The sequence below is a fragment of the Diorhabda sublineata genome, chromosome 5 (assembly GCF_026230105.1).
Source record: "Diorhabda sublineata isolate icDioSubl1.1 chromosome 5, icDioSubl1.1, whole genome shotgun sequence".
NCBI lineage: Eukaryota > Metazoa > Arthropoda > Insecta > Coleoptera > Chrysomelidae > Diorhabda > Diorhabda sublineata.
Window position 1 is genome coordinate 12,947,544 of NC_079478.1, and position 11,958 is coordinate 12,959,501.

Genomic DNA, 11,958 nt, shown 5'->3' on the forward strand with positions numbered 1-11,958 from the left:
CCGCTCTTCAAAGCAGCAATGTTTTTCGGTATAACAACCGATTCTGGTCCCACTTCTCGACATTCGTCACTGACGAAACCAGTAATAAACAGTATTCTATGTTGGTGCTTCATTACTATAAGCTGCACGAAGCAATTCTATGCATTGTTGTTAAATGTGGTGGTTTTTAAAGTCATAAGAAATCATACAAGGTACGCCTTCACGGGTAAGTACTATTTTTGCACAAAATTGCTACGCACAGTGGTGTCTCAACTCATTAACGCCACCCATTTCTCTATTATGAAAGCTTAAATCTCGTATACAAAGCCATACCAAATCTCAACAGATTATAATAAGGATTTTCATAGACCTTCCGTTGTCCTCGAATTATGTTTTCTCAAAACTGGGTACTTCTAGGTTGATTTCTCTAAATACCGTTGATGCATCTGTCGTTTTTAGAGTAGTGAACAAATTAGCGTCTTGCTCCGCTTTTTATCACCTATGTGGTCATAATTCTCATCGTTTCCGCCTTAGGTTTTCTATGAGATATAGTACTAGTGATTTGTAATGATTTTTTAGGAATGTACGAAAAATTTATTTCTTGTTGTGCGGTTGTATACAAATGAATGAATAATATCTAATGATAGTAAATTCACCATCAACGTAGAATCATATACCTTGTTTCTGATATTAATTCCTCTAAAACGAAAGGCTTCTTCTTTCTAAAACTCTTATATGGTTGTATATATTCACATGGAGCTGATTGATCTGGATGTAACGCCAAATAACCTTTTCTACAACTTTCTTGTTTTTATTATTCTTAAAATCTTCCAGCACCTCTAAAATGCGTGTTTGACAGTATCAAAGGTGTTTCACACAGATCAATACAGTTTGTTAATTTATCGTATCCCACCACTCCGCAACTTAATACTAAACTTTTGAGTAAGTTCTAAAAATATTTGAATAAGAGACATATTGACATACACTTCTAGCTTAAGACAATCCACAATGTCCATATCTATATTTCAGTGAAAATTTCGAATAATATCATAGAATTACAATAGAGCAAAAAAAAATTTGTTCCACATAAATATGTTAATTCATTCACGCGATATTCTACAAATTTTCCACTGAATACTTTATTGTCGTCAAAAGTTAGACAGTATGCGAAAAGTGAAGAGAGATATTTTGATGAGAAATTTCCATCTAAAGTGAAATTGTGAGTTAAATGAATAAAAAAAACCATTGAGATTGAATAAAGTATGGTAAAATAGTTATTTATACAACAAGTGAGTGAAGTAATATTTTTTCACGAGTAGGACGAGTTTCATACAAAATTCTTTCTACGTCCGTAGACTTGAAGAAATTCGACAAAACTTTTATCAATGTTTATTTTGTACTAGTAATATTAAAAGTATGTGCATTATTAATTTGAAGTGAAGAAGAAGTTACATTACTATTGTTACTGGAATTGGCAACAAATAACGAGCTCAAAGAAATAACATCGTCTATAGTTGTATTAGTACTTATTGGATTGTTGGTAAGATCGTGAACATTTACAATGTTGCTTGTCGACAAGTCGAACTAGTTGTTCCCGTTAAAATTTTCACTGTGGAATCTATTTTGTTTTTTATTGAGTCTTCTACGTAACCGTCCGCAACTGTGTTGAATTTCCACTTATCATGCTTCTTTAGTTGAATTATATCACTACCGGAATCCACTAATAGAGACGCCGAAGAGTGTTGAAATGTATGCCCAGTGTAGTTTTTTAGATTGTATGAATACAAATATGTTGCGATAAGCGAGGGAATTTTTGAAAAGGTATTGATAATAACAACTTGGGTTTTGCATTTTCCATTTCTACACTGCAAAAAGAAATGTTTACCTAGTTTAATGTATTGTCAGATATTTCACCAATAACAGTTAATCGACATTGAACATGAGTTTTTCTATCATATACTGTGATAATTAAAACGAACTATATCATTAATATCGTTATATTTCATTTGATATAATTCCTCCTTCCGCAGAGATTCTGCGATTCCGAATATGTTTGATTATGTTAGAAAATGTTAGAAATAATATTTAACCTTACATTACTATAATGATCGTCTGGAGTTTGCAACAGAAACTTGACACTCCTTTTAATTAGACACAGAACGGATATTCTAGAACTAATATCAAGAAATGAAAGTTTGACAGCCACTAACTATTTTGATACAACAATTCTATAATTGCGTCAAAAAATGGCACTTTTTTTAACGCAAGGGCGAGAAAAAAAGTAACGCTACGGTACTTTTTTCACGCTTTTTCACCGATTCAAAAATTACATTCTTTATGAATGTAAATGTATGAATACAAACGTTAATATTATAATTGATGTAGAAAAAATAGTTTATTTCGTACATATTTTCTACGAAAATAATTTCTTATACCTTATCAGTCACAAAATAAACGGGGTTTCTACTAAATGTGAAAAGTAAGTGGAGTAATTTATAACTTAATGTATTAAATCAAACTATCCAAAATACAAAATGGAAGATGATTGGTTGATTGAACATTGATATATTATTATTAAAAATTTTTATTGCATAGAACCAAATGACTTTACGGATAGGAAACTGCAGAGTATAGACTTGCGCCGCATTGCATTTCTCGTGTATACCGCTGTGTCGATTCGAGTCATGCCGAGACGTGTGCAACTCTCCTGATAAGCCCTTCTCTACTACTCTACGACCCCCAAATAGAAAATAAACAATAATCCTATTCTGAAAGTTTTCGGTTTTTACTAGACTCCTAAGTCTCCTTTTGAAGCTAAGCGCAATTGTTTTTCAGTCCCGAGGTAATTACAACTATGTGTATATTTTGATATAAATGAAGTTGAAATGGACCAAGCTGGATCTCAATGATGCGAAGTATTAATGAATAAATTGCAATATTTATCATATAAAATAAATCTCGAGTTTCTCTTCAATTCTTCTTTTAGGTCATGTTTATAAAGTGCATAGACCTGCCTCTACAAACATATAAAAGAGAAATGTAAATCAACATAATGCAAATCAAGTTTACCGTTGTGAGCACAACGTGTAGACCATAACGCAGTATCTCTAGTTCATTAAGGGCGCTTGACGTGATAGACGGAATATTTCTTAATCAGAAGCATGTGTAAATGAGTTTCTAGTCTACTAATATTACGTTTTATTTTCATTAGAAGTTTTTCAAATGTTTCTTCATCCATTTTCAACTAACTTTTTTAAGTTTTCTCGTCTAATTCTCTAGCTAATCTGTCCATCAGACTCCAAAAGCAAGGTAGATGCAAAACGTAATTATTGCCAGTGATACACTCGTTTACTTTAATTTGGTTTATTATTATCGTTTACTTTTACTTTTGAAATTTTTATTAGTGGTAGTAGTAGATGCAGTGGTAAGAGACATAATGTCAAATGACATGCAATATTGGTCTATGTAAAGGTAACTTTATTTTTGAGTGATCTTAAGAACATGTTCACTTCTAGACTTTTTAATCTTGCGATTGAGACAATACTGTTATGAAAAATTAAACTTTCCTTACAAGTGTGAAAATTTGGGCAGACTTTATAAAAGTCACAAGGTATTGTTCTTCCCATAACATAACGGTTGAACAATTATCAAAATTTCTACAGTTTTAGTAAATTTCCAGTTATATTGATAGCTGGAGTTTGGGGTTGATTATTCATATACTATTCCTGTTCTATATTCATGCGGTACAACGGTTCAAATTTTTTAAGTTTTAGTTTATGTTTCCTTTTTAAAATAATCCTTCACTCATCTTTCTAGCATGGTACTGAATTTCTAGATTCCATAGTGCTTTAAGGTTTAGATTCCTATATTTACTAATGTTGTTATTGAAACTGTGGACTGTATAAAATAGAGAATATTCCGATTTCAAAAAATTAACATGTTTTAACTAATGCCTGTCTAGTACATTTTTCGAACTGGTAATTTAATAAGAAGCCATAGCAAATTAGAACAAAATATAATGATTAAATTTTTTATTAAAACCAGTCTAGCTCGAGTTTTAATGTAATTAAAAAAAGGATGTAACGTGGATAAACCAATGTTATTTTTTATATTTATAGTATTTAGATTATTATGACTTAAGTGCAGATGCCTTAAAAACTTTTGACATATCATCAAAGTATTACAGAAGTACACTTTCCGAAAAAAAATTCAATTTTGGTTCTTTTTTTTCTGTATCAAATATAGCGAATATGTCATCCACATACATATATCATAACCTGGAAAAATACTAAAACTCTTGATTAATCTGCTTTTCATAGTGACTCATAAATAGTTCAGCCATAAACAGTAATAGGTATTGACCCCAGCTGGGTTGCTAGTAAAATTTGTTTTGAACTAGAACTGATTTTTGCTTCACACATATTCAATTGGATCTGCACGGTGGAAATAAAGAACTTACAACAAATGAGATTAGAATTTCCTCATCTGTAATTTCTGAATTCTTCATTTTATGATAAATTCTAACGAATATTTCACTGAAGAACTCCTTACTTTGATGGGTAGGTGTCATTTTATGGGTTTTTTCATACTTGTGATAATTTCATTCAAAGTATTCTTCGATATCTTGGTGTTTGGTCCTGATTAGATAGAAATATTAACAAATTTTCTTTGGTATCTTTCAATTCTCTTCATACAAAAAGACTAGAAAGAATTTTTAACAGAGTGGGTTTGAAACTGGAGTCTAGCAATACATTAACAATTGTTAAATACTCCCAAGGATAATATACCAGATTTAGAAAAATTGTATCTCGTATCTATGAAATTAGTTATAATGACTATAACAAGAAGTATGTTGGGCAGACTAAGAGATCCGTTAATGTCCGGTTTAATTAGCACATTTATAATATAGAAGGACGGAAAAACCTTGTAATTTCATAATCATGAAATAAATAAAAATAATGTAGAATTGTTAAAAAATGTATCCAATAATGAGTTGTTGGATCCATTAAATACATTGAGACTAGTTTTAGTTACACACATTCACACTGTATTACTAACTCGTGAAAAAGTCAGATCTAGACATGGATATTATAAATATACTCCTTTGTAGACCCTCCCGTGAACTCTTGGGGGTACACCTATGCCATTTTGGGAATCACTGTTCTAATGTAATTTACGAAATGTGAAATTCCTGCCGAAGGATTTATTTTTTGAGGAAGAAAGTTCGTTTGTGTTAAAATTAGTATAAAGTAGGCTAAGTTAATAGGTTTTAGTTTACCTTCAGTCTATGAAGACGATAACTTGGTGATCGAAACGCGCGTCAGACAGTGTAATTGTGAGTATTGATGTAGTCATTTAAAAATTCATGGTTGACTTGGGATATCATGAGTGAGAAATTGGTGGATATTTCTTATTCCGTGGAAAATTTCTCGTTTCAAATATATAGAAGCAATGTGGAAGTGGAGCACTTTATAGAATCCGTAAAAAATTATTTAATATCGAAAGTAACGAAACTATCAGAGATACGTATCTTTTTAATTTATTAAGAAATATTATTAATCACATGATTTAGACGAACTTATTCCTCATGTTGTAGCTTGGTACTCAATATTCTGTGAACCAACCTAATGACTATTTTGAAGATTACTGGATATTGATGATATTAACTTTTATTGAGAGATTAGATATCGTACCTATCAACCTGATTACATTATCATTTTCAAATTTATAGCCTGTATTCCCTACATAGCTACTCATTTGTAATATTATAATTCATAAATTCCAATTAAAGTTATCCTTATATCACAATCAAACAAAATAAGAAACTGAGAATAGGATGATAATAATAAATTTTAACTACTGTAATTAATATGTATGAACAGATCTAGATACTCGTACCCCTCACAACCCAGTTATTTTTGAAAAATATTTCATTTTATTATTTAGTTAAGAGAATTCGTGCATTCAAATTGTTTCTTCCCTAACTGCAATACCGAGGAATGGGGGCTTTTATAGCTTTTGCAAATATTTACTTGTTAGTAAGTAGTTGAAATGCTAAAGCCAAGGATTTCCAAGGAAAACGATACGTACGAAAAATGTAGAAGCTCTAAAACGAATACAGTTGAGGCTCTTTATTTTTTATAAAATCGATATCTATGAAGAAAAAATTATGAGTATATTTGATTAGTTCCCAAAGTTGTGTTATCTAGAGGTTTTCATACTTTGTTTAAAAGTTTTAAAAATGTCAGACACTGAATGAATGTGAATTGGAAAAAGAAGAGTTTGATGTTAGTACATATAAAACAAGTTTACGGAAAACAAACTAGAAAGACTCATATGGTAGCCAAGAAGACAGTGAAAATATTTCAAAACTGAATCACTATCTTAAAATATGGATGAATACCTCCCTTGCTAGAATAGTCACTGTAGTTCTTATTTGTAGACAAAGTTATTATTGTAAGGATAAGTATCTGTTTGTTGTAAAGCCTTTTTGAGTATGTACAGGCAAAACATCAACTAACGTACATAAAATGTTCATCAAAACATTTAGCCAAGGAACGGAAGGAGCAAATCTTGAAAATGGGTAAGAAAATGACGTTCTAAATAAAGTTAAATATGATATATCATCGTTTAAGGGATGTAAAAACGATAAGGCATAAAAAACGTTAGTCTATTTATATGGAAACTTTTAATATTAAAAATGGGATGGGACCTTCCCAAAAATGTCAGTTCCTCAGTGGAAATATCTTATGAGTCATACAGGAATATTTTTTAAGGAACTTTCAATCTAACTGAATATCTAGAACAAGAGAGGAACGACAGTTGAAAACTATTCGAAATATAGGAACGCAGGTAAAACGACATAAACAAAGGCTACTTTATTTCAAATGCAATCCTGCAATTCGATTTAGTTAGAATCACATTTACTTATAAAGGGGAGGAGGAAGAAAATAAATTACCACCCACTAATCATCAACAAAAGCAATTTAGCCTGGAGAATTTTTACTTCCAAATCATTCAGGCGAGGAACCATTGAAAATATCCAAAGACGAGTACAAGAATTTTCATAACCTTGAGGTTCAAAAAGAAAACTATTTTGGATAACTTCAAATGAGATGAATGTCTTAATTTATCGACTTGCAAAGTTTTATTAATTGGAAGCTCTTATTTCTCTATGCAACATGTGTTTCTCAGGCTCAGTTTCTTCGGTCCCTAATGAAGTCCCTACTAACTATTATTTACCGAATAATCAAAAATTGGTTTTCTTTACCTTCTAATAAATTAAACCTTCGAATAAATCAAGTTATTTACCAAATAAATTCAAAAAAATGTAATATTCCTATATTTGATTAGTTCATTTTTCAAAATATTCATCACACAAATAATTGAATATTCAATATGGATGCTTTCCAAGATTAAGATTTGTTTGATGGGGAATTGATTGAGGAAATAGAGCATATGCCAGAAGAACGAGCTTATTACAACCTTTGGTCCAATGATGAATTTTAAAAAGAAATAGAACACAGTTTACAAAACGAAGCAATCCTAATAAATCTTTCTATGTATGTGTTTTTGTAATCTTATTAATATTTCTTTAGAAATTTATCAAGAGCCAATGAATAAATTATTGATAACTTTAAGTTTTTTCGCTACAAGTAGTTCCTATATTATATTATATATTATATATTATATTATATTATATTATATTATATTATATTATATTATATTATATTATATTATATTATATTATATTATATTATATTATATTATATTATATATTATATCCCTATTAATAAGAAAGATTTATATAATTTTCATCGCCTAACGCGGAAAAGACAAAAACTATTGAGTAATTTTATGGAACTGTTCGGTTCCCCAGAGTATTAGATGCGCTAGATTGTACATATATGAAAATTTCAAGTCCAGGTAGGAAAAGTATTTACATGTCTTATACTAATTTTTAGAAGGACATCATGCTGAGCTGTTTAGAAATAAAAAATCTATTCAATTAACACTTAAGTTATCTTTGATGCTAAACTTAAAAGTTTAAGTATTTTTGATAACTCACAAATAAAAATGACCTAGCCTAGCCAAGTTTTATTTTCACATTAATTATTAATTCATAAATATTCAGCAGATTATTGACATTCCTGCTTTTTATCTCGCTATGTGCTGTTTGTATTATTTCATTACTATTTCTAAATGAAATAATTATAGATATTTACAAATAATCAGTACAATATTTCTTGTGGATACGTTTGAGAGCTTAACTTGGCCCCTACATTTTTCTGAAAAACGCCCCCTTTGTTCTTCTGATGTTTTTATATTCTTTCATGAATAAGTTCGACTTCGTGTCACAAGGTTTTTGATAACATAAAAAACAAAGTTGAAGAAATATTTCCTCAAAATAAGAGCTAAGTCTTAAACAAAGTAATTTCTTATCCAAAGAAAACTACATATTTCCTCGAATGTTGTTAATTTAAAATATGATATAGAATAAATGCAAGGACCTATCAGTATTATTTGTATGTCAGTAAACAAAAATGAGTAGGTATTTCTATTATTATTAGAATGTATTCACAATAAACTTATTTTATTCCGTGGATTACATATTTCAATAGAAAAAATTAACAGAATACTTAGAATATTCCAACGACAAATATTTATTTAATGGTAAATAAATATACGATAACCTTCTCTTCAATGATATTATTGGGGAATTTCAAACTGATAATATTTTTCGTAATAGTAATAAAAAAAACTGCAGTGAAGTTTTTGATATACTGTAGTACATAAAAGTCTATTATCTATGACATGAATATACTTAGTTGTTAATATTATTTATATCTTAATAAATTGAAAATGAAATTTTTCAGCTACATTATCGGTACATAAAAACATTCGAATTCAAGTGACAGTGGAAGTATATTAATTATTTTTAATATTGCACTATAGTTTAGTAAATACAGGGTGTTTCTATATTCGACCGACAAAGCTTTACCACAGAGAGATCTCAATAAATGATTCATTTTAATATAGGAAATGGGGTGTTTAAAATATTAAATCAAAATAAAATGAATGGTGTTGTAATGTTGTAGAAATTGTTGATTAAATCATAGGTTTTTAAACTAGTTTTTACATTAATATTGCTGTTGACGAATTTTTCATTTGAAGAGTTGACCGATGTTAATGATTTACGGGGAAGCTTGCAAATGTTGAATGATATGGAATTGAAAAAAGGCTGAAAGAACCCGGAAACTTAATTAAACGAAATAATGCTGGAAAGCAACGTACAACAAGGAGTGTGCATCTGTTATTAGTTTTTAAACTAAAAATAATTTAAATTTAAAGGCAATTTAGAAAAATAGAATTTGCTCCAGTAGCGAAAAAAATAGGGACAACTAACCCCGACAGCGCACCATTGGTTAAATTTTTTCAAAGTTTGTTCATGTCAAAATACTTTATTAAAGAGCAAATTTGAAAAAAAAAATTAAAGGCGTTCTTGATTTATGACAAATTTTTTATTTTGATTTAAAATTCTGAACACCCTATATCTCAGCAGCTAATCCCCGTAAAGGTTCTTATTCCTATATCAAAATGAATCATTCTTTGAGATCTCTCTATGGTAGAGCGTTATCGGTCTAATGTAGAAACACCCTGTATATTGAAGAATTACTGAACAAACAACCCAACGAATTATGTTTTATATTTTCAATTACTTTCCTAATTCATATTTTTATTGAGCCAAAAAATTCACCTATATTAAATAACTACAAGAGCATTTCAAAATAAATTACTTAAATCGATCCTCTACCACAAAAATAAGACTGGTCCCAACACACAATCTTGAGGTACTGTCCATGAACTCGGCCTTTTCGTACGAACGAGACTTATTTTTTATCAACATAAATCTCTGAGAAATAATATTATATGAATATACAATTATTAAATATACAACAACAACTAAGAATACAACGAGACGTGTAGAAGAATATATATCACATGGTTTCTTTCCTTCCGATCCCAAATAACTCGTCACGCGACAATCTCATAAACTTAAAGGTATGTATACCAATGTATAGATATTGGTAATCGACTAATCAGGAGCAATAATGATTTTATAGTCCAGGTGTAAGTAAAAGTCTCATTTGAGGTGAAAAAATTTCTGTACATATGAATCGTGGTAGTAATAATACAATTCAGTTGGTCAACGTGGATCCTTCACAGGAGGCAGCACAAGCGAGAAATCTCAAGAAGAATGGAAGACAGTCAAAAAATGTCAGCAGCACTGCGAGCTTAAAAATTCTGGATATCGACAAAAACTCTAAAATTTCAGGATCTTATATATGAACAGAAGAAAGAGAAATTGTCAATGAAAAAACGTTCAGACTCTTTACCTTTTTGTAACGACGCTGACACTTGAATTGCAATGATTTTATACGCCGATGATGTAACGGACTAATTTTTTGTTCATTAGAATTTAGTAATATTTAAAATTGATCCATATGTTGATAGAAAGAAATCCTTGAAACCACTAACAAGAAAGTTTCACATTCTGAAATAAGAAAGAATAAAACGAGCAAATAATCCAAATGGAAGTGTGCATCTCGCGCGTTAGTAGTTACATAAGTGGAAATGTAATAGCACTTTGTGCCTTTCATTATTTATGAGTTACCAATGGAACCATTAGGAACGAGCGTTGATGTGAATGCGACCATCCACACCTGTCTCGCATTGTTCACCAAAATTGTACCTTTTTGCTACTTTTATTTTAAATTCTATTTCACTCCTGATCATCCTCGTCGGGAATACGGATATTCCAAAAATTAAACAAGTGAAAAATATCAGATGTGTAACAATAGTCTTATTCATGCGAATATTTGAGAATAATTCTGAAGAATTTTCTGTGTAATTCAAAGCTTATAAAAAAACTAGTTATTGCTATGAAATTGTTGAATGTAGTATACACTGAGAAAAAAAACCATATCAATTCATAAAATATTAGAAATTGAGTATTTTCTCATTAGGTGATGCATGTAGTAATTCAGTCACCTGTAAATGAAGTTAAGAAAAGTATATTGAAAATAAGCGAAATACAACAAAGATTCAGTTTTCCAATATTTCTTCCAACTGTAACGGCCTGCTACTTCAAAAGTGTAGAGAATCAATTCCCAATTCTTTTACTCATTGTTCTAACAAAGGCCTTGTCTCAGTTTAAATGTTTCGTCAATAATAGATATCCATATTCTCACTAAAATGGAAATTTCACACTTTATTTTAAATTTTTGTACATTAAATCAAGCAAGAATTACCACTTTACACGATGTAGGACATTCTAACAATAAGATGTCGTGAATCTTGGGCATTCTAAAATTATCTAATGTTTGAAAAATTCATAGATATCATGAACTTGGTACAGTGGAACAGATCACTAAGGAGAAGATCTCGAGTTCGTAGCCCAAGTGAAGAACTAGTTGGTGCATTATGATGACATACATTGAACGGCCCAAATTTCATCTCTAATGATTCACTCTCAGGGTGAGATTGGCTCTTATATATTGATACCCATAGTTTCAACACCATTCAATGATATAAATTCACATGGTACGGTACTCTACTGATCAATCTCCACTACTATCTAGAAATAGTTTCTTATGGGTGCTAGAGTATAAGATCTGCAGAGAATAGGGTTTTCAGCTGCTTATATATATATATATATATATAGGTAGGTTGTTTGGATAAAATAATAAAACTTCAATGAAATATCACATTTTTATATATAACTTATTCGTTTGCTCTTTCCTTGGGAGTATTTTCTAAAGAATAATTAATATATGATGTAAATATTTGTGGAATAGATAAAACATATAGTAGATATCTTAAAAACACTAAAATCCGTGTATTTACCTAGAAATTTCAATAAAAGGATATTATACCAGGTATATTGAAAAAAAACTAATTGATCATTTCTTCGATTAA